A 24,319-nucleotide genomic window follows, 5' to 3' on the forward strand; every position below is an offset into this window, starting at 1 on the left:
TGCACTGTGTTAACACACCTGAATGCTGCAGAGCATCTTCTTCTTTCCTGCTAAATAAATAATGGCCCTGTGGTCTGGTGGTGTCGGTTCACCTTGGACAGCGATGGACAGGAGGACAGGAAGGTCCGGCTGCTCTCAGCTGGGACCTGTGTGTGTCTGGGTGCACACACACCTGCAGTCTGCCCACAGTTACTGACGTAGCCACTCCGTCACACCCCAGCTGACACATGACCACACCAGGTGGCTGCTGCTATGACAGATGGTGGTTGTCAGCATTCCTCGTTAGTATAGTGGATAGTATCTCCGCCTGTCACGCGGAAGACCGGGGTTCGATTCCCCGACGGGGAGAAATACTTTTACCAGCAGATAGGATGATACTGACCCTGTACATTGCTGCTGCAATAGAAAACATTTCCCAGTTTGGGATAAATAAAGTATTTGTTCTGTTCTGTTCTGTTCGTCTTGTGTCTTGTGAGCTTTAGATTATATTATTTCTTGGGCTCTATGCTCTAAGTGTCTTAAAAATATGTGATTTCCTTTATTTACAGTGGTGCATGTCATGTGACTTTACTTATGCAACATGTATGATAATGTTCTGTCTCCTCTCGTTTCCAGACTGTCTGGAGGACACACAGAGTGGACATGGGTCACAGAGTGCTGCTGCTGTTTGTGTCTCTGCAGCATGGGCAGCTGCTCCTGCTCCACTCGTCACCGGCTGATTGTTCACACCTGTGATCAGTCATCAGCCAATCCTGCTGCAGCTTCCATCTAGTGTATGTGTCCAATGGAAGCTGAGCAACATGTCAGCTACACACATAGAAACACTACACATAGTTTGTCATATAAATAACATGGATTGAATCATGTTGTACAGTCAATGGAAACAAAAAGCACTGAGAGTGGTGCTGGTAGTGCAGCAGTGGATGGAGGCTGAAGTGCTGCCACCTAGTGTCAATATTTGGTATTAACTCTGACTACATATTCCACCTTTAACTCTCTGCCATATATACTGTGCCATGTGTGAAGTGAAAATAAAATGTGAATGTGAATTTATTGTAAAGAACTTTACTTATTATCCCTGTTATAAGTGAGCAGTGTGTGTGTGTGTTTGATGGAGTGTGTAATGTCTGCTCAGTGTTACTGATGCTGCTGTGTGTGATCTGAAAACTGATCAAACTGTGATGTGTCTGATGCTGACAGAAGAATCAGAGGTCAGACAGTCGGATCCTCCTCTGTGACACCTTTAACATCATATCAGAAATCTCTGTCTGCTTCTGGTACATGCAGCTGATCACCAGCAGGGGGCTCACTGCTTTGCTGTCACTCAGTGTAACAATGGAACTGTTAGAATGATGGTGCGGCTCACACAGGTGTGTGTGGTTGAGGTTAATCAGTGCCAACAATGTCAGCTTCTCTCTACAGACTGTGAGAGAAACAGTCTGACTGAAGACAGGAGGAGGCAGAAATGTCACTGTGTGGATGTCAGCTGCCAGAAAACACCACAGAAGACGAAGAAGAGGCAGAGGAAGAAGAAGAACAGAGAGGGGGAAGTGTTTGTGGTGACAGTGGATTGGAGTAAAGCTCAGCTGCTACAACAGAACAGTTTCTGAACACATGTGTAGCCACCAAAACTACACCTGGTACAACAAAGGATCACAGTGAGTGGAGGACCAAGGCTGGAACCAGAGGACCAGAGCTGAGCTCTGGAGGCCAGAGAAGTCCTCCTGCAGCCTCTGCTGAGTTTGTTCCTTTTGGCCCCCTGTTCTTTGTTCTTGATGATCTTTTTGCAGTGTTTTGCTGAACATATCATGTGAGAATGTTTTTGACATAGCAGCCTGTATTTTGGATTATTATGTTGGACTTTCTCTGGACACTTTATTTTGGCTGTTTGTTTAGTTTCCAGGATCATCATTTCACCATGATTCAGATAAAATTCAGATCACAGAAAGGCCTTCCTGTTCTCACTTCAGTGAATGAATTATGGTTTTGTATATTCATTGGTCACCGAAGAAACAGTGGTGGAATTGTAACCTTTTAAATGGGATTCTGTTTGGTTACCATAGAAACCACTGAGGAGGCACTGATGGCTGTGGGGCTGTTGGGGTTGCTGCTGCTGAGTGGAGTCGTTCTGGTGGTCATTATGATGGAGATGCTGCAGGGTTCATTGTGTTGGTGGTTGTGATGGGATGGTGGTCCCTGATAGGGGTGCTGCCGAGTGGGGTCATTGTGGTACAGGTTAGGGGTGTGAAGTGGTCCCTCTCAAACCTGCAGTAGAAAGTCTTGAGGTCGCCAGCAGTGGGCCACCGTTATGTTATTGTGACTGGCAAACTCTTTAATCTCAACGTTATTTTAGCTAATATATATATATGCTCCACATTTTGATGACCCACAGTTTTTCTCCCGCATCATTAAATTGATCCCGTGTTTAAATTCACACCTGCTCATTATGGGGGGAGATTTGAATCTGTGTCTGGACCCAGGGATGGATCGGTCATCGGTTAGGCCTGGTTATCAAAATCTGCCTCTTGTCTAGAGACATTTCTTTCAAACTATGGTATCTCAGACGTTTTACTTCCTCCAAGTAGAGTGGACCTGGCTCACAGAGTGCTGCTGCTGTTTCTGTCTCTCTGTGAGCACCATGTTAAACAGCAGGCTCTGAATAGTGACGTCATGATGTCACAGTCACATCAGTCTAATCTCCCAATCTGAGAGAGAGCTGTCATCAACAGCAGGAAGTGCAGGAAGCTCATGGTGTGCAGGCCTCTGATGTGTGGAGGCTGTCGGCTTGTAGCAGCCAACAAGAAGGGAGTTTGTAAAAGTTCTCTGTAACTTTAGATGTGAGGATTCAGAAAGAACTTAGATCAGATATGTGCAGCACTTGTGCAACAGATACTCCAACAGTGACAGCTCTTCTGAAGAAAGCCTGAGGAGCTGAGACCTGGATGAGACACTGATACAGCTTTGCTCTGCTGACAGGAAGGATGAAGGCTGACCACACACACACACACACACACACACACACACACACACACACACACACACACACACACACACAATCATACACACACTCTTACAGACATGCACACACATTTATTGTCACACCGGCTCAGAAAGTGTGACACATTGGGGAGGACAAACACAACCTTAACCGTTTGACCATTTTATTGAAGAAAGAACAGTAGTTGTACACCAACAATTGACTAACAAGGAAATGTGCAAACAAAATACACCGCCATGCCTGCAGCAGGCTGGAGAGAGAGCAGCCCTCCTAGTAGACTGGGCAGACTGGGAACTCTTAAACCGTCTCCAGCTCGTCAGCACAGGAGAGCTGCATAAGCTCAGGATCAGCTCCACCCAGCAACCTCCTGCACACACAGGGCAGAGACAGCAGCAACAACACAACACTCCCTGAGAGGCCAACACAGGGCCACAATATAGACACTGACACACACTAACACACAGACACACACACATACACACAATACGCTGCTTCAGACACACACACTGCCTGCTTCAACTGTGGAAAGGCTTCCTGTGCATCAGTACAACAGGCTGTTGGGCCTTTGCAGGATCCTGCAGGGTCGACCCCAAAGTTCAGACTCACAGTTCATAGCAGGACTGAGCTGGATGCAGTCACAGCTCCTCACTGTGTGCAGCAGCTGGACTGAGCTGAACACTGGACTCAGACAGATTCAACATCCACACGTCAGTCACTGGAAGCCTTCAGAATGCTTCTCTCCTCACTCAGCTTCCAGTCCAGATCCAATACCTTACTGCAGGTGAGTGACGGACCTGTCAGCTGTGTGTTAGAAATGCATGAATAAACAGCAGCTTCATGTTGATGCAGGACGTATGAGGGCGGAACACTGATGAGATGAAAAGATTCAGAGGAAAAGGCAGAAAGAGCAGAGCTGATAAGTCACATGACTGATGCACTGACACGCTCTCTAGTCAGCTCCTCCACCAATCAGTCGCTGCCTCGCTGCTCATGCAGCCAATCAGGTTGTAGCAGTACATTTAAAGCTCTCCTCTCTTCACTGTCGGCTCACATATGGCTCGTTGGTCTAGGGGTATGATTCTCGCTTCATGTGCGAGAGGTCCCGGGTTCCAATCCTGGACGAGCCCTGATGTTTAACTGTATTCCATTGGAGACCAACTCCTTGTTGTTGACTCTTTTCAGTTCCTCTCTAACTACCACACAGCTTTACAAAGCTAACAAAGTTCTATTCAGACTCATCCCAATCCAGAGCAGTTGTTCCACAGTAACACCTGCAGGAGGACGTCATCACCCAGTATGTGACCTGCACTGTGAGCTGTAAGGTCTTATACAGACAGGTGTGTGTCTGTCCTCATCAAGTCAAATCAGTATCATCAAAGACAGCTGGACTCAGATGAAGGTGTAGAACCATCTGAAGGACGATCAGAAGAAATGGACGCACCTGAGTTCAATATATGAGTCACAGCAAAGGCTCTGATACTTAGGACCATGTCATATTTCACTTTGTCTTTTTAATACATCTGCAAACATGTCAACAACTCTGTGTGTTTCTGTCAGTATGGGGAGCTGTGTGGACATTAATGAGGAAAAATGAACTTCAATGATTTTAGCAAATGGCTGCAATATAACAAAGTGAAACATTTAAGGGGGTCTGAATACTTCCTGCACCCACTGTACACATTAAAAGACATTGATGATCTGTTCTTATTGTCTAAACAGGAACAGTTGAAGCTCAGCTTGCAGCCCCTGTATCTCAGGCTTCTCAGCTTCTCTTCAGATGTTTGGACGTTTCTGCTGGAACCTCTCATTTAATGACTCACATTTAGAACTTTTGACTTTATGTGGAGGAGGGATTGATTTTGGAATGAGGAGGCTGCAGCCTGTGATTTCACCACTAGATGTCAGCATTGCACAGCATTGGTGGTTCAGTTCAGATTGAGAGAATGCAAAGAGTGTGCAAAGCTGTCATCAAAGCAAAAGCTGGCTGCTTGGAAGAATGTCAAACATCAAACATATTCTGCTTGGTTTAACACTGTTTGTTCACTACATCATTCCACATGTGTTCCTTCATAGCTCTGATGTCTTCAGGATGAATCTACAATGTAGAAAGTCATAAAAACAAAGACAAACCACTGAGTGACTTTTGACTGGTACCTTTAAAATGTCATCATATGTCCTAACCAGCAGGGGGAGCACTGATCATAAACTCTCTGTCTCACATGTTATTGTCATGTGTTTTTATGGAAGATGATGCTGACTGTTGTTTTCTTGCTTCTCTCTGTAAACAGCTTGTAAACAGCAGCTTCCCTGAGGGGAAACTCAGCTAATAAATGATGCTGTAACCTCTGGGACTTAATCTGAAATCAACTCTGCCCACTTTCAAGCAGTTTGTGGACTGTAAAACAAGAGAAAATAAAACTCTAGATTTACTGTATGCTAATGTTAAAGAGGCATACAGCTCCATAGCTCTCCCTCCCTTGGGCAGATCAGACCATAGCCTAGTCCACCTCAAACCCCAGTATATACCAGCAGTACAGCGGCAGCCGGTGACCACCAAAACTGTACGGAGGTGGACACCGGAAGCCCTGGAGACCCTGCAGGGATGTTTTGAGGTGACTGACTGGGATGTGTTCTGTGACACCCACGGTGAGGATGTAGACACACTCACAGACTGTATCACAGAATATGTTAATTTTTGTACAGATTCTCTAATCCCCACCAGGTCAATACGCTGCTTTCCAAACAATAAACCATGGGTGACAAAGGACATCAAGGCATCACTCAACAGAAAGAAGACAGCCTTCTTGAGTGGAGACAGAGAGGAGATGAGGAGGGCCCAGGCAGAGGTGAGGGAGAAGATCAGAGAGGGCAAGGAGAGCTACAGGAGGAAGCTGGAGAGCCAACTTGCCCGGAACAACTTGAGGGAGGTTTGGAGTGGCATGCGAACCATCACCGGCCACAATAGGATCTCCGACCAGCTGATGGATGGAGATCTGCAGGAGGCCAACCAGCTGAACCTGTTTTTCAACAGGTTTGATAGTCCACTCCCTGACCACCCTCCCCCTCCCCCTCCCCCTCCCTGTGATGCACCATTAACACCTGTCTATAACAACAATGTACCTCCTCCTCCTCCCCCTCCCCCTAACCATACTAACCAGTTTCACCTCCCCATCAATAACATCACCCTGCCCCCTTACCCCACCTTCCATTAACAACCCCCCACCCTCCCCCATCAGATCTCTCTCTCTGCTCTTCTGTGTCCACAGTTGCCATCACCACAGAAGATGTGAGGAGGGAGTTCAGTCGACTACGACCGGGAAAAGCTGCAGGACCGGACGGACTCAGCCCCAGAGTACTCAGGGACTGCGCCACACAGCTGTGTGGGGTCTTCCAGCACATCTTCTCCCTGAGTCTGAGCCTGATGACTGTCCCTGCCCTGTGGAAGACAACATGCCTTGTTCCTGTGCCCAAGACCAAACATCCAAGCACACACAGCGACTACAGACCAGTTGCTCTGACTTCACATGTGATGAAGTCTCTGGAGAGGCTGGTCCTGAAACACCTGCGTGCTGTTGTGGAGCCATCGCTGGACCCCCTGCAGTTTGCTTACCAGCCCCGTATTGGAGTGGAGGACGCCATCATCTACCTGCTGCACAGAGCACACACCTACTTGGAGGAGGCAGGTAACACTGTTAGAATCATGTTCTTTGATTTTTCCAGTGCGTTTAACACCGTGCAGCCTGCCCTTTTGAATATGAAGCTCCTGGACATGCAGGTAGAGACCCCACTGGTCACCTGGATCACTAACTATCTTACAGGTCGACCACAATTTGTGAGGCTGAGGAACACCGTCTCGGACACGATAGTGAGCAGCACGGGGGCACCCCAGGGCACGGTACTGTCTCCATTCCTGTTCACACTCTATACATCGGACTTCAGACACTGCTCACAGTCCTGCCACCTGCAGAAGTTCTCGGATGATTCTGCCATTGTGGGCTGTACCAGCAGAGGTCGGGAGGCGGAGTATATGAGTGTGGTGGACAGCTTTGTGGAGTGGTGCAGACAGAACCACCTGCAACTGAATGTCACAAAGACAAGAGAGCTGGTGGTGGACTTCAGGAAGCACCAGACACTCCCAAACCCGGTCAGCATCAAGGGTACCAACGTGGACATTGTGGACAGCTACAAATACCTGGGTGTCCACATTGACCACAAACTGGACTGGTCCACAAACGCAGAGGCAATATACAGGAAGGGACAGAGTCGCCTGTATCTACTGAGGAGATTCAGGTCCTTTAACGTCTGCCAGACCATGCTGCAGATGTTTTACCACTCGGTGGTCTCCAGCGTCATCTTCTACGCTGTAGTGTGCTGGGGCAGCAGGATGAAGACGGCCGACACCAACAGACTCAACAAGCTCATTAGGAAGGCTGGCTCGGTGCTGGGAGTGGAGCTGGAGTCTGTGGTGGAGGTGACAGAGAGGAGGATACTGAGGAAACTCCTCAGTATTCGTAACAACACGTCTCACCCCCTGCACGACACACTGCTGTCCTACAGGAGCACATTCAGCGGTAGACTGAGACTACCGAGGAGCAGCACAGAACGCCACAGGAGGTCCTTCCTGCCAGTGGCCATCAGACTGTATAACTCCTCCCCTTTCTGTAGGGAGAAGCGCTAGATAATCATGTCAGGCATCACTGTCATTCCCTCCACTGGTCTATATTTATGTTTACTTAGCACCTTACATCTCCATATTTGTATCCATGTATCATATATTGTGCTCATACTGCGTACTGTACTCTTATTTTGGATTATAGTGACACTTATACTCTGTACTTAACTGCATTTAATGTAACTTGATACCTCTGGCACAAGAATTTCCTTCGGGATTAATAAAGTTTTATCTTATCTTATCTCTTATCTTATCTTAAGTCATAGCAGCAGTCACCTGATGAGGTCATGTATCAGCTGAACTCAATTAAATTGAATTTTCCATCCAATAAATGCAGCAGAAATAGAAACAGTAAGGTGCATAACATTCCTCCAGGACATAAACCTTTGCATTTCAATATATCAAATTAAGTTGGATGAAACCCCCACATCGCTGGGCTCCTGTCTTCAGAACGTGTAAGCTGCCCTCCTATAGGGTTAAAAAACACAAACACACAACACTCATGTTGATCCTGAGCATCACATAAACATGTGAATCTTTCATTAATATTGAAGTTCCTCCTTTGTTCTGGGAAACTTACAGAAGCTTCTTTGAGAAGTGGTTCAGCTGGGCCATGAACTTCAATGCAGCGGCTTTATATTCCTAAAAGACATCTTTGTTCATAACTTTACCAATGTCAAACTAAGAAGAACATGTGCTTTGTGTTGTTCTTCCACTGACTGAAACATGAAAAAAAAGCTGTCACACATGGCTCGTTGGTCTAGGGGTATGATTCTCGCTTTGGGTGCGAGAGGTCCTGGGTTCAAATCCCGGACGAGCCCTCATCTTTGAACTTCAGTAGATAGGATGGCTGCTTCATGTTTACATTTACAGCACATAAGTTCATATTCCAACTTAGTCCCTGTAAACAGCTGTCTGCTCAAACTCTTAGAAGCAATCATTCTAGAACTGCACTGCGCTGAGGACCAATGTCCAGGGAGAGCTGAGGAAGAAGTACAGGGGCTGTAAGGCAGGAGTGAAAGTAGAGGCTGCATGTAGACATTTTAAGCCAGTGATCCCCTCGGCAATAATAAGGAATGTCAACTCAGCTGGGCCATGAACTTCAATGCAGCGGCTTTGTGGTGATCTGCAAGAAGTCATCATTCACCTTGAAAACAGTAGTAGCACAAAACAGTATTGTTAGTTGTAGTTACTCTCACACAGAATTGAATGGCTATAAAGAAATGTGAGTTTTCATTTTACATTAATTAATTAATTACCAATTAATTAATAATTAATTGAATTTTTGCTCGTATCAAATGAATAAACTCCGATCTTTATTTACGGACTCCACAGCAAGATAGGAAACATTACAACAGCGAAGTCTCCTCCAGCAGATATTGGAAAGACTTCCACTCAGCCGAGAATCCGCGGTACGTTTAGTCATTGTGCTGCTTACGACCAAACGAAGCGCTGGAAGAACGTAACGTAGGTTGATTTGCACAGACACACATTTAAATGTGAAATTGTCCGGTTTGTTTATTTGTTTGCTTTTTCTGCTGCTGTTCTACAGTCTGAGTGAAAACATGCACTAGTGTGGGACATATTCCAGTCACAGGTTCATTTGCGCAGACACATGTTTTAACTTTAATAATCACTGATGTGACTTTTCTGAACTTTGTTTGTCTATTTGTCTGTTTAATTTTAATGTTGACATGCTTTGTGACCTTAAGATAAAAACATTTGAAGGACAAAGTTACTTTAAATGTTTGCTTCATTATTATTTTGAAGCAGTTTGTGCCTCAATATTATCAATACATATTTCCATGGCTGGTTGGTGCCTAATCACCAGCTTAGCCTGTTAGAATGAAGTAGTTAACTTGACTGATGATTTGTCGGTATCATGCTAGAACACTGTGCCAATTTAGAGTCAAAAACATGTAAGTGCAACTGTCATCAATTAATCGTCAAATTAATCGTTATCGGCTAAATGCCACAATTAATCGTGATTAATTTTTTTGCCAATATCGCCCAACCCTAATCAGTATATATAGTAATAATATGAAGTAGTTGAGATTTCCTGTGGATTTTAACAGGTTGTTAAACTATTTTACCTACAGAAGTAAACACTTAATGACTATTTCAGAGACAGATTCAACAAAAACTCGGTGACAAACTAATTACAAGTGAAACAACAGTTTTGTCAAACATACTGGTGCTGCTACACTAACAGCCTCCATATCTGAGGCCTTCTCTCATTTACAGAGACAAAAAACTGGCAAATCCCATAGAAAAATGAACCAAACTGCTTAATGCAGATAATACTGAAACACTAAAAATACTAACTTACAAAAAGATGCATGTCCTTATTTTTATTTGCTTATAAAACTGCTGAATTCACAACAAACCTTGTGGATGTGTTTATAATGATGCCCTGCCTCATGTGCTACATCAGTGTTTCCCTGTTCATATAATGCTCCACTGTGTCCTGACGGTCCATCACATGTGTTTTATTCTTGCTGATAAGAATAGGAGCAGGTGGCTGTGCACTGGCTCGGCAAGGCTGAAGCTAGCAGGCTAACAGGAGCTAACATGGCCTCATTACAACATGGGTTAATGCTGAAAACAACTCTAACTCTCCGTGTCTTTGTTAGAATCTCCTCATGTCCATTGTGTGTGGGGAGGCAGCAGAAAAGGCAACAACATGTCATCAGACAAATAATACCATCTACTGTAACTGGAAGTAAACAGCAGCTTCCTCCCAACTTTTCTAAGTTTCTTTAACATCAACCTAACGTCACCTGGGGCCATGTGACAAACAGTCAGGCTTCAGCATGAGCTGGACTTTGTGGGATGACACTGACGTTACCTCCTCCAGCTTCGACCAGCACTGACGGTTCTCTTTACGGTGTTTTACGCTCGCTCGAAGAAAGCCACTGGCTTTGTTAGGTCCGTTACTATAGTAACGGTATTGCAGCGCTGTGGTAACCAGGAAAACATGGAGTGGATTTCAGTGGTGAGGTTATTCTCTTACGAACTTAGTGGAACAGAGTTTTTCACGAGCAATCGAGACAGCATTAGGTGGAGTTTCCTACTCACTAAATGTGGGGGGGTCCAAACGGGCCGTTTTAAAATGTGGGGGGGGGCACGTCCCCCTCTGATATAATGGTAGCGACGCCTATGGATTTAGTAGTAGCCTAATCCACGTATTAAAGTACATCTGCATGCAGGTGGTCCCCTTACAATAGAACACGTTTATACCTTTTCCTTTTACTAAACAAAGTCATTTCAGCACGTTTACAGGTCTCCCCTGCTGTCTGTCACGTACGGCACAGTTCCAGCCCGATGCACACCCAGCAGCACAGACACACACGCAGGGGAGCAGGCACCCACCAGCAGACAAAAACAATATAAAAAATAAAATATATCGTGAAAATATGCCGACTGCTTCACTTCAATAAATCGCGACTGTATTGTTTCACATTAACTACACTTAAGCACTGGCTGTACCCCTGCATACAAGTGCTGCTTAGGCTAACACAGAGCGTTAGCTCTGGGCTAACGTTAGCCTGCCAGCTACACTACAAAAGTAAAGCCAAGCACTTTTGGATTGCTTTAGCTGGCGGCGAGCTGTGCTCTCAGTGTGTTAAGGATGAATTCAACGTGCCTGTGTAGAAAACTCCAAGTACTAACCGTGTTCACCACTTACCTCTGACAGCTATATGACGCGACCATAGACGTTAGCTACAACAAATGCTAACTAATCTTAGCTGTTTGTAGCCTGTCTACCCCAACATGAACAATGACTGACACTTCTTCCTAAACTCAAGGTCCATTTATCTTAAGGCATGCACATTGTTTCACATAAAGATAATAAACTTACTAAATAGAAGACAGAAAACTTACCAACAGTAGTTTCAAGCAGAGGCAGATGGCGGGTAGGACAGAGGCTGATCTCCTACGCATGCTCTTGCTCTGCTAGTTGAACTCATTCGGTTTGAGAGGGCCACGGGAGTCAAAGCAAATATATATTTATGTTACATCTGCTAAACATATTTGGGTATTGTTGGAATTAATAACATTTTCATAAGACAAACAAAATAATAATGTTTCACCTCTAAGAGGGGCTTGAATCAGTTTTTTGAGTGCAGTGAGTCTGCTCCCTATGTCCTCAACATGTGTTTTTAGCATTACATCCCAGTCAGTGGTGTCAAAGCAGTCCCTCAGACCATCCTCTGCCTCAGCTGACCACTTCCTGATTGAACGTGTGGTTTTAGACATCCTTTTGACCAGGGGGGTGTACTGTGGCTGCAGGTGAACCAGGACCATAAACGCCTCGGGGTGCTTTGTCTGCAGCCTTGCTGTTACTGTGTGTATCTTCTCACAGGCAGCTGATGCGTCCGCGCTCGGTGGGGCGTAAACACAGAGCACGATCACATGACTTAGCTCCCTCGGCAAGTAATATGGCCGCAGGCTAACAGTTCCAAGTCCTGACAACAACACAGTACACTGAGCCCCCCACCTCTGCTCTTCCCACAAGTGTTCGTGTCTCTGTCGGCTCTCACAGCAGTAAATTTTTTTTATTTATTTATTTTAGATACTGTATTAATCCCAGAGGGAAATTCGTTACGGCTGCTGCACAAGCAGTGTCATACAATGACTAGCAAGGCGCGCCACAGGCTAGGGTGAAGTGTCTTGCCCAAGAACACACAACAGTGACTAGGGAGGAGTTGGGATCGAACCACCAACCTTCCGGTTATTGGACAACCCTGCTATCCCACTGCGCATTGGACTTCTAGTTAAACACAGGAGAAGTGATTCAAAGGTTGTGGGTTCGAGTCCCACCAGAGTCATAGTGCCTTTTAACTTCCTGTGGCGCCGTCCTTCAGGGTGGATACAGCTCCTGTCCTGAGAGCTAGAAAAAAAGGACTGCACTCAGACATCCCGGAAAACAGCGTCACTGCCCCTGGCTTTGTGACCGTACAGGTGGACAGAGATCTGACTGGTGAGATATTTTGGAAGACTTTCTGTTCTGCAAGTTATTGCGCAGATAAAGTCTGTCAATCCAGAGATTAAAGCTCACTGTATGCTGCTGAACATGAGGCACTGCTGGATCACTCTGAGGTGCGATGGCTGTCGCAATGGCTGCAGCACAGAGCTCAATCAGAGGGAAAGAAGAAGGAGCAACATCACTGGAGAGCAGACTGGAGAAGAAGGCAGCGTGCTCAGAGCAGTCAGAAACAGGTGCTGCAGGGTTTCAGCCTTTCTCTGACACAACCTGATTCAGATCATGTGCTTCATCTGGTGCAGAATGATACAGCTGTAAATCCGAATGAACTCAAAATTCATTAGTAATCCTGTACTCCTGTTACCCTCTCATTGTGATCAACAATTACATAATGCAATTAGCAGAAAAAGTGTCAATATTATTACAAAGGGGCAGCTAATTATCTACCGGTTTAGATTTTGTTAGCCACAACACCCACTGTTTTAACAGACACAAAATGGCTGACAGTAAGTAAATAGTAAAAGTACATTATTTTGTTACATTTGTACTTAAGTACAAGTAAAAGTGCTGGCTTAAGAATAAAGTACAAGTACCCAGAAAAACTACTTAATTACAGTAACTTGAGTATTTGTAATCAGTTACTGCCACCCTTGGATATTTGCAGTCCACCCCTGGACACATGCAGTCCACCCCTGGAAACATGCAGTCCACCCCTGGATATATGCAGTCCAGTGCAGTGAGGCATGCTCTGATCTGTACAATGGAGAAACCAAACAACTACTCCAAAAACTGGCCTTCAATGTTTGTCAAAGTTTGTCAAGATGCTTATGTCTAAGGCAAAAGCTGTGACCTCTTTCAAGTTTTGCAGCGTATTTTCGCTCGAAGCTGTGAACACATATTAATCAGACAGATTTTAAGGTCCTGACACAGGATCATCACTTGATGGTGTCATAAACATTCCAACTTAAGACAGTAATACTGGTGTAGCTGGTTTACAGAGAGAAGCAAGAAAACAACAGTCAGCATCATCGTCCATAAAAACACATGACAATAACAGAGAGTTTATGATCAGTGCTCCCCCTGCTGGTTAGGACATATGATGACATTTTAAATGTACCAGTCAAAAGTCACTCAGTGGTTTGTCTTTGTTTTTATGACTTTCTACATTGTAGCTTCATCCTGAAGACATCAGAGCTATGAAGGAACACATGTGGAATGATGTAGTGAACAAACAGTGTTAAACCAAGCAGAATATGTTTGATGTTTGACATTCTTCCAAGCAGCCAGCTTTTGCTTTGATGACAGCTTTGCACACTCTTTGCATTCTCTCAATCTGAACTGAACCACCAATGCTGTGCAATGCTGACATCTAGTGGTGGAATCGCAGGCTGCAGCCTCCTCGTTCCAAAATCAATCCCTCCTCCCCATAAAGTCAGAAGTTCTAAATGTGAGTCATTAAATGAGAGGTTCCAGCAGAAACGTCCAAACATCTGAAGAGAAGCTGAGAAGCCTGAGATACAGGGGCTGCAAGCTGTGCTTCAACTGTTCCTGTTTAGACAATAAGAACAGATCATCACTGTCTTTTAAAATGTTCTGATCAAATCACATTAGTTTGTATATTTATATTACACACAGAGCTGTTGTTTCAGTCACATTCATTTGTTATGTGTACAGTGGGTGCAGGAAGTATTCAGACCCCCTTAAATGTTTCACTTTGTTATATTGCAGCCATTTGCTAAAATCATTGAAGTTCATTTTTCCTCATTAATGTCCACACAGCTCCCCATACTGACAGAAACACACAGAGTTGTTGACATGTTTGCAGATGTATTAAAAAGACAAAGTGAAATATGACATGGTCCTAAGTATCAGAGCCTTTGCTGTGACTCTCATATATTGAACTCAGGTGTGTCCATTTCTTCTGATCGTCCTTCAGATGGTTCTAACCTTCATCTGAGTCCAGCTGTCTTTGATGATACTGATTGGACTTGATGAGGACAGACACACACCTGTCTGTATAAGACCTTACAGCTCACAGAGCAGGTCACATACTGGGTGATGACGTCCTCCTGCAGGTGTTACTGTGGAACAACTGCTCTGGATTGGGATGAGTCTGAATAGAATAGAACTTTGTTAGCTTTGTAAAGCTGTGTGGTAGTTTAGAGAGGAACTGTAAAGAGTCAACAACAAGGAGTTGTCTCCAATGAAATAAAGTTACACATCAGGGCTCGTCCGGGATTTGAACCCGGGACCTCTCGCACCCAAAGCGAGAATCATACCCCTAGACCAACGAGCCACATGTGACTTCTTGCTTTTCATGTTTCAGTTGGTGGAAGAACAACACAAAGCACATGTTTTTCTTAGTTTGACATTGGTTAAGATATGTACAAAGATTTCTGGTTAGGAATATATAGTGTTGCTCCTGAAGAGGGACTTGAACCCTGGGCCCTCAGATTAAAAGCCTGATTTCCTGCAAGATCCACCCACAGAGATCCTGAACACATAAAACTCAGATTCCCAACCAGAATAGTAGCAGAACTGAAGACACCACTTGGAGGAGTGTCTTCAAAAACCAATCCTTGAGTCCAATGTACCAACCAGCACACAGTAAGTGAAACAGGCATGTCCACGCTTCAACAATGAAAACACAGATTGGCCGTATGGGGATCGAGCTAATCGGTCGAGCCCTATTGATTAAATGATGTTATGATGTTATTCGGGAATTCTGCCTATCATTCCGGAATACTGATGTCTATACTGGAATGCTACTGTTTATTCTGGATTTCTGCATTTCATTCCAAAATTTTGTCTTTCATTATGGACTGCTTTTCATTCTGGAATGGTGTCTTTCATTCCGCAAATCTGCTTTTCATTCTGTTAGCTGACTTTTGTCCTGGAATGTTGCCTTCCATTTTGGAACGCACGCTTCCATGACATCACAGGCCGCTGTTGGGTTAGGGGTTTAATCCCAGAATTTTGTCTACCATTCCAGGATCCTGCCTATCATTCTGGAGTGGGTGGATGGATGTCTATTCCAGGATGCTCTCATTCTAGATTTCTGCCTTTCATTTGGGAATGCTTTCTTCCATTCTGGGATGCTTTTCATTCCAGAATGATGTCTTGCTGACTTCTGTTCCACTATACAGTGTTATTCGGGAATTCTGCCTATCATTCCAGAATACTGATGTCTATTCTGGAATGCTGCCACTTATTCTGGATTACTGCCTTTCATTCCGGAAATTTGAATTTCATTCTGGAATGCTTTTCATTCCGAAATGCTGCCTTTCATTCTGCAAGTCTGCTTTTCGTCCAAGGCGCTGTGTTAAGGTTGCAGTCTCCACTGCAGGACAATCCTGAGACAGAAACTGGTACACCCAAAGGATAAAACTCCCAGGGAGAAACACAGCAATATCATATATGCAGTCCAGTGCAGTGAGGAATGCTCTGATCTGTACATTGGAGAAACTAAACAACCACTCCACAGAAGAATGGCTCAGCACAGGAGAGCCACCTCCTCAGGACAAGACTCAGCTGTTCACCTCCACCTCAAAGACAAAGGACACTCCTTTGAGGACAACAATGTTCACATTTTAGACAGAGAGGAAGTCAAGGAAGCCATCTATGTTAAGCTGGTAAAACCTTCTCGAGGTGGTGGCCTCATCTTTCTACCACATACAAAGCAGTTATTTCATCCATTCCCAGGAAGTTTCACTCCAAGTCACATGCTAACAGCAAGAACAATGGGCTGTCTACCAGCAGTCTCATAGTCGTTAGCCAGTCATTAGACACACCTGGCACAGGCAGCCATCACAGGTAACTATGGAAACATTTAGTGCTATTGTTTGTGAGTTTTATCCAGACCACCCACTGAGGTCTGCAACCACATATAAACCATGTTTCCCCACCAACAGATCAACAACTGATGAAGCTGCTTGGATGAGCAGCGAAACCTCTTCAGGAAAACTCTACAAGTCCAGACGCCTTACTTCAATCTTCTCTACAAACATGCCAAAGCAAACAGTTTTTACCAACAATGTTACACACTGAGTTTTGAAGGTCTTAACCACTAGTCTGGAATGTTTACGACATGTGTGAAAAATTGTAATTCACGTGTGTTATTACCCATAGACTCCCATGTTAAAATGTCCAACTTCACAGCAGAAATGAACATGTTTACAGCCTGGTACAAAAAAACATTCTGGTCTCAAATGATAGGTTCTCTTCTAGTGTCAATTGTATGGGGGGTGAATTTTTTTTTACAACTCACTTGTTTTAATTCAAAGTCAGCTTTATTGTCAAATCTGCTATATGTGCTGGACATACAGAGAATTGAAATTGCGTTACTCTTCACTCCATATATAACATGTAACTAAAAACTTGTGTAAGTGTAAAAAAAGGGAAATTGCTTAAGGCTGCTGCCAAGCAGTGTCATACAATGACCAGCACTGGAGGCAATGTGGGTCAAGGACACACAACCCTGCTCTACCACTGAGCCACTGCTGATGTTGCCTTCCCTTCTGGACTGCTGACTTGCCAGAATACTGACTGTTACTCCTGAATTCTACGTATAATTCCGGAATTCTGTTGACTATTCTGGAATGCTGCTGCTTATTCCGGATTTCTGCCTTTCATTCTAGGACAAACAAATGAACTGCTTTGTGGCTCTGTGGCACAATGGATAGCGCATTGGACTTCTAGATAAACACAGGAGAAGTGATTTAAAGGTTGTGGGTTCGAGTCCCACCAGAGTCAAAGTGCCTTTTAACTTCCTGTGGCGCCGTCCTTCAGGGTGGATACAGCTCCTGTCCAGAGCTAGAAAAAAAGGACTGCACCCAGACATCCCGGAAAACAGCGTCTCTGCCCCCGGATTTGTGACCGTACAGGTGGACAGAGATCTGACTGGTGTGAGCTTTTGCTTGGCACAGAGGCAGCTAATAAACTGAAAGTTGTACCTTTTTCAAATGACATGGTGAGGAGGAGAACAGAAGATCTCTCAGCTGACATTCAGGCACAGCTGCTGGATAGACTGCGATCATGTAAGAAATGTTCCTTTCAGTTGGATGAATCAACAGAGCAGAGCATCTCCAGTGCTGCTCAGTTGATAGTTTTGGTGTGCTATCCCTGGAAAGGAGATATTTTGGAAGACTTTCTGTTCTGCAAGTTACTGTGCAGATAAAGTCTGTCAATCCAGAGATTAAAGCTGCTCACTGTATGCTGCTGAACATGAGGCACTGCTGGATCACTCTGAGGTGCGATGGCTGTCGCAATGGCTGCAGCACAGAGCTCAAACTGTACCGACCAGCTCAGAGGAGAAGAAGAAGGAGCAACATCACATCAGGAAGGAAGGAATTGTCACTGCAGAACTGAAGAAGCTACTCGGGGGAGTGTTGGTCCCACTTAAGATTAAAATTTAGGGTGTTTTCACACTTGCTCCCTTTCGGCCCTCTAAACGAATGCAGATCGATGACTCAGGATTTTTTGCTCTATTTAACTCTAACTCTGTTTTCCCTGAATGTGCAGTAATTTAACCAGAAAACACAGGAGAAAGCCGACATTCTGCTTCAAGTGAAAACTACCCAGACTTCAGTGCAGTGGAGGAGTCTGAGAGCTCTAGTGGACCTGGTGTGAACAGAAAGAGGACTAAATTACATAAAACCAGTGACCCTGACATGATTTGAACATGCAACCTTCTGATCTGGACTCAGACGTGCTACCATTGCTCCATGAGGTCTGTTCACAGCTTCTGCTCTTCCAAGGACTCGGTTTAGCATGACATGATTAGCTTGATGTTCATATATGTGTTACACATTATTACTAGATGAGCTGCAGTGAAACATCCAAGCCACCACGTCCCAGCACATATCAGAGATGCAGAACAGATGGAACAGTCTTATGGAGTGATGGAGGCCATGAAGCCTCCTAAAGCTTTGAATGGAGCTAAAGTCATGATGCACTGACCTTTCTTTTTATATAATGTCTCATAAGTATTTGTTATAATATTGCCCCAAAAAGTCAGTCACACTTGTGTGAAACCAGCCTGTCCAGTTAGGATCAACACTGATTGTGGATCAGTTTCAGCTGCTGTTGTGCAAATGGAACAGACAACAGGTGGAAATGAGAGGCAGTTATCAAGACAGCCCTATAAAGGAGGTATGTGTTATAATACTAAATTATGTCTTCAGCTACTTTTATACTCATTATTAATCCCAGATTAAGGTGTCATTTAGGAGAGAGATTTAAATTCTATCTTTATGTAACTTCTCCTTCTGATACACTCTGATAGTTATTCAGTTACAACATGCTGACTGGAAATCTGCAAAGTGAGCCCTGAATTTTTAGAGAAAGCAGAAAGGACACCAGTATTACTGTCCAAACTAAACTAAAGGTTCCACTGAGATTTGAACTCAGATCACTGGAGTCAAAGTCCAGAGTGCTAACCATTACACCATGGAACCTGCTTCTCATGGGTCTTCTTCTCCTCCTCTACCCGGCCGTTTGACAAAGACTGAACACTTTGCATATCACTGTCCTCCATGAGGAGGCTGTCCTCCATGTCTAGATAAGGCTTGCTGTCTAGCAGCTGGGAGAAATGTCTTTTTGTGGCTGTGGCATTAGCCCAACATTGAATCATAAAGTTTATTTGTTGCATAACAGGAAGTGGTCTTGTATTAGGGTGTGACCCTCCTGAGAAGCAGAACCTCTCCTCTGATAATTGTCTCTCATTGGACAGATATGAAAATTAGCCTGAGCTATCCGGGCTCTACATGTTGTTACAGAGAATAATTCTGTGCAGACAGGTTAACTGAAACAGAGAGCATTGATTCAGGGTGAACTTCCTGTGTGTGCAGACAGTGGAGGTGGTTTCAGGTGTTATAAATTGGCATCCCCATGGTTCAGATGAAGAAGTGGTTCCAGTTCCTCACAGGTCCTGTGTTCAAATCCCGGACGAGCCCACATCTTTGAACTTCAGTAGATTGGATGTTTGCATTTACAGGATTAATCTTTATTCCAACTTAGACCCTGTAAACAGCTGTCTGCTCAAACTCCCAGCAGCAATCATTCTTGAACTGAGACCAAATCATCAACCGCAAGCTCTACTTCCGACTGTATCCTGGGGAAGCCACTCCACGCCTGTGTGGACTCCCCAAGATACACAAGGAAGGAGTCCCCCTCTGCCTCCTTCAGGTGATGCTTTATGGCCTCTGATGTCACCTGGAGATAGTGGAGAAAAAACAGAAAAAAGAAGTGAAAGAGGAGCATGACAACTAGAACAAGAACAACAAAAAGTTTCAATTACAATTAGGAAAACGATCAGAAAGTTGAAAATGATGACACGTATGATCTCTGCCAGATCCCCACCTTTGACTCCTGGAGAGTCTGAACGAGCTCCTCATTGTCAAGTATATTCCCCTTAGAGTTAGAGAGAAGCTCAACAATGCGGTCCTCGATATCTTTCAGCTGATTGCGGTCAGCGTTGATGCGAACAATCAGCTTATTGCTCTGTTCCTCAAGATGTGGACTCTCAAGACGCACCACATCACTTTAAAGAGAGAAACAAGTTGCAGGGTAATTGTAATTTTCAAGGGTTTTGGAGGTAGAGAAAGGAGAAGAAAGGGGGGAAAAGAGAAGGAAAAGGGTAAAGTTGTGAATGTGAGTCTTAAAGTTTGGTTAGAATTCAATATCTGTCTTGTGTCTACCTGAGCAGTTGGTCCTCCAGGCCAGACTCAGTCACAGTGAAATTGATGATTGTAACTTTAATACATTTCTGGAAAACAGAAAAAAATGTACATGCCAAAAGACACATTTTACATTCATCGAAGCCAGGATCACACACACTACAATTCTAATGAAACACTCATTAATTTATGAAGATTTAACTGTCATGTCACTCTGCATCATCAGTGCCTTTGTTTTTTCTGTCTAACAAAAACGCTCCTCAGACTTATTCGGCCGTTACAGTCACCATGCAACCCCTGATTTGAATAAACACTGGAGTAAACCCTTGCATTCACAGGGTCCTTCTGCTCTCCTGGCTGGTGTTGAACAAAAGGGCATTGCACACAGGTGTAGCTGGCAGGTGATTTAATGTCTGCAGAAACATGGTTTGATGCCAGGCGTTCATTATACTGCCCAATATGTAGCTTCAATGGCAGAAGGATTCACAAAGGTTCTTGTGTGCGATACTGTTTTTATTCCAAACGTGTGCTTCTTGGAAAGCACATAAATACCTATTATAGTTGATAGCCGTTTGGGATTTTGTGAGCAAAGGTTTGTTGAATGTGAATTCCAAGACTCCATAGTGACCTAACTGTCTCTGGTGCACACTTGCTGATGCCAAGTGTATTACCTACAGCATTCAAGGAAACATGATCAGACATGGAAACACAATAAAGAAGCAGTGAAAATATCTTAATTTAGTGCAAATTTGCAATGCTGAACGAGCTGGTTGGTGTCCTTTCTACTGTATGAAGGGAAGCTTGGTATTGTTGCGTTAGGTATGCTGGGGCGGAGGCCAGTCTGTGACTTTGTCTCTGACTGTGTCTGAAAGGAGGTTCTATTTTCATAGAATACATATGTCCTCTGAATTAATTTACGCCACCTGATCCTGTGGGTCGATCATAAGAGGCCAGCGACGGTCTTTGGTTACCAGGATTGCATTCTCTGTAGATACAGTGTCACAGGGCAACCCTTCAGTGTTCCACTGGAGGATGTCATATGGATCACTCAGAAAGTCGATCAGGCTGAAGGGGGAACTGATGGGTATGTTTAGCTTCTGACACTGCTTAATCCACTGGGGAACAAGAGTAAACAGGGTATATGGTATTAGCTGTTACTGCTTTTTCACAATATGTTTCTAAAAAAAAAAAACTCTAGACCAGGCTCACATTGGCCATACCAGCTGCACACTTTATCACAGAGGCCCTAAAGGTTTTAAACCATCCCATCACACTGTACCTACCAGCTGTCTATGGTGGGAAGTGAAGGCTCCATAGTAGGCAATGCAGGCAGCTGCAATGCATACATTTCCCACAACACTGTTGATGTCCTGCTCAAGATTTGCAACATTTTTTCCCCAGCGTATCTGCTGTCCCCCAGAGCAGAAGTCAGTTTCCCTGCTCTGTCCAGTCGAGCCTGTGTCAGAGCCATTTTGCTAACTATGAGGAAGGAAAAAAAGACATTTTAATGAACAGAGTTTAGACAAGTTCTATTTTTAAAGCATCAACTGATTTTAGAACTGCATCCAGGTATGGTTTATCATATCAACGTAACAGCATTAAAACATGGCCCTCACCCAAATCTTCCTTCTCATTTATGCTGCTGTCCAACTGGTCCTGTAGGTCCTTCATCTGATCCTCCATCTCCTTAAGTTGTTGTTGCTTGTCCCTTAGTGTTTTCTTGGTTGTATCCAGCTCTGCCTGCATAGGTAAGGGTAGCGGGAGAAGAGTATGCAGACCAGTCACACAGAGCGGTGCATGGCAGATGAATAGCCAAAGTGACAAAGGAACAGACAGCAGACTGTGAAGAAATATTGCAAATGTGCATGTGTATCAGTAATAATAAACTGCACTCTTTATGACTGACCTGTGCTTTAACCACGTTTTCTTTTTCTTTGGAGTAAAGATCCATAGCTATGACCCACATGCACAACGACCCGCAAGCTTTGGACACCTTCTCCACCTAAAAGCAGCACATGATAAAGTATTACACCCAGCACACTGAAACAAACTGTGTCAAATTCCATCTATTTTTTCAGAATATATATCATTAAATCTACATAGCCTACAGTACAGTGGATAAAAGATGTAAATTACATTGCCATTCCAATACTGACATTAGAATAGAATAGAATCTGGCTTTTATCAGGTCAGAGGTGCTGCTGTCCTTAGTCTGAATTTATGACCATCTCATACCAAGCGGAGCTCCAGAGAGCAGAAAAACAACTGATCTCATCTGCCACAGCCTGAACTGCAGAAAACAAAGTTATATGACACGCTATGAAATTACTTCTTAAATGTATTTTACAAGCTGACCGGAAGCATTACTTCTGGTCTTGCGCTGCCTCCTTGTGGCGACATGCCGAACGGGGGGTTTGCTAGGGGCGACTGACAACAGACCTGAGCCCTAGCAACTGGCAGAGAGACGCTGTATAAAGCCGGAGTCAAGAGATATTGCTGAGAATTACTGTGTTGTTGCTTTCCATAGCATTTGTCAGGCGCGGTGTTAAAATGGAATCTATGTCTGATGTTCTCGACCCAGTTTTGGCTGAAGTGGGGTGGGGTAGCCGTTATGCTGTCCCCGAGCTCAACGCTGAAAACAAAGCCTTACTGGAGGAGGTGAGGAAACTTATTATTAACATGTTTAATGGCACAGACGTGTTTAGCTTCCTTTTCTCTGTTTGTTTTTGGGTGTCATCATGTGGGTCGTTTAAAATTACTCACTGAAGAATAATGTTGTAACACAAACCGTTGATGAGGTTTGTTTTGACTGAGTGCAGGTTGTGCACACGGTCCTCCTGCAGTGACACCAGGGTCACTGTTCAATTCATTATTTTAAATATTTAAGAGCAGCTGAAATTTCCAAATAAAATGTAACATTTGAATCTTTTTTTCTTGTGTCAGATATGTATGTATGGACAAAAGGTCCTCACTTTACACTTTAGATTGTGTTTTCTTAATGTTATTGCACATCGGTTTTCGGTATCTGAATTTTGATTCACTGTGTGCTGTGTCATGATGATGTCAACAGATTTGTAGAAAAGAGATAGAGCGGACACAACTGGAAGACAAACTGGAGAAAAACAAGGAACAAAAGAAGAACATGGCCAATTACCTAAAGAATATTAAAGAAGAGCTGGAAAACACTGAGGTCAGTATCTATGAGTTGTGATATGTTTGTTTTGTGGTGGGTTATGCAGTGTGTGTTATTTGTGTTGTCTAGGCTCTGTGTGAGGCAAAGGAGAGAGAGATAGAGTTAGAGAAACACCTGACAGCCCTCGCGGAGAGAGAAACTAGCCGTCTGACTCAGGACACGGCTAAGAAGCTCCTTAGGAGAGAGGAAAAACACGCTGGAGGTCCGAGCCTTTCATAAATAAAAAATAGAAAAGAGAAGCAGCTATAGATTGTGATGCCACAATAACATGTATCTGTATCCCCAGAACAACATTTTCAAGGCCAAACAGAAGCTGGAGGAGTTCAGGCAGCAGATGAACTGGGACCAGCAGACAATGGATTGCATTTTGGAGGAGTCAGCAGGCAAATATGAGGACACGATGGCCATCAACAAATACGCTCAGCAAGATGAGCAGAGGATCAAGGTAAAGAGATGAAAACATCTCTCTTCTGCAGCACTTACAGCTTTGAGTTATCATCAGCTAACAGCTGTCTAACCTCCCCTGGTGCAGTCGCTCATTCTGGCGTTAGAGAAGAAGTCTGTGGAGGCCAATGAAAAGCTCAAAGCACTCGAAAAAGACTGAGACAAAATTAGCCCAGGTAATGTGTAAAAACACAGCACATCCATGGTGTTATTACTAACAGTATGTGTAGGCAGTTGTGGTTTCCCATTAAAATCCCTCTGCTGTCGTACCAGCTTGCATTGGATAAGGTGACAGAGAATCTGCAGCAGGCTCACCTGGAGACACAGCAGCTTACCCACCTGTGGGAAA

The 24,319-nt window shown here is 44.2% G+C and overlaps 5 non-coding genes across 5 annotated transcripts; 3 read left to right on the forward strand and 2 right to left on the reverse strand.

The window, feature by feature from the left end:
• Positions 1–276: 276 nt before the first annotated feature.
• On the forward strand, positions 277–348 carry trnad-guc (transfer RNA aspartic acid (anticodon GUC)). Its single transcript has one exon. It is a non-coding gene; the product is annotated as a tRNA-Asp (tRNA).
• An 8,071-nt stretch (positions 349–8,419) lies between these two features.
• trnap-ugg (transfer RNA proline (anticodon UGG)) lies at positions 8,420–8,491 on the forward strand. The gene has a single exon. It is a non-coding gene; the product is annotated as a tRNA-Pro (tRNA).
• A 6,390-nt stretch (positions 8,492–14,881) lies between these two features.
• On the reverse strand, positions 14,882–14,953 carry trnap-ugg (transfer RNA proline (anticodon UGG)). Its single transcript has one exon. It is a non-coding gene; the product is annotated as a tRNA-Pro (tRNA).
• A 2,364-nt stretch (positions 14,954–17,317) lies between these two features.
• Positions 17,318–17,409, forward strand: trnar-ucu (transfer RNA arginine (anticodon UCU)). The gene is given in 2 exon segments: positions 17,318–17,354; positions 17,374–17,409. It is a non-coding gene; the product is annotated as a tRNA-Arg (tRNA).
• Positions 17,410–19,040: 1,631 nt separating this feature from the next.
• trnaq-uug (transfer RNA glutamine (anticodon UUG)) lies at positions 19,041–19,112 on the reverse strand. Its single transcript has one exon. It is a non-coding gene; the product is annotated as a tRNA-Gln (tRNA).
• Positions 19,113–24,319: the final 5,207 nt, after the last annotated feature.

Source organism: Parambassis ranga, unplaced genomic scaffold (assembly GCF_900634625.1).
Source record: "Parambassis ranga unplaced genomic scaffold, fParRan2.1 scaffold_22_arrow_ctg1, whole genome shotgun sequence".
Taxonomy (NCBI): Eukaryota; Metazoa; Chordata; class Actinopteri; family Ambassidae; genus Parambassis; species Parambassis ranga.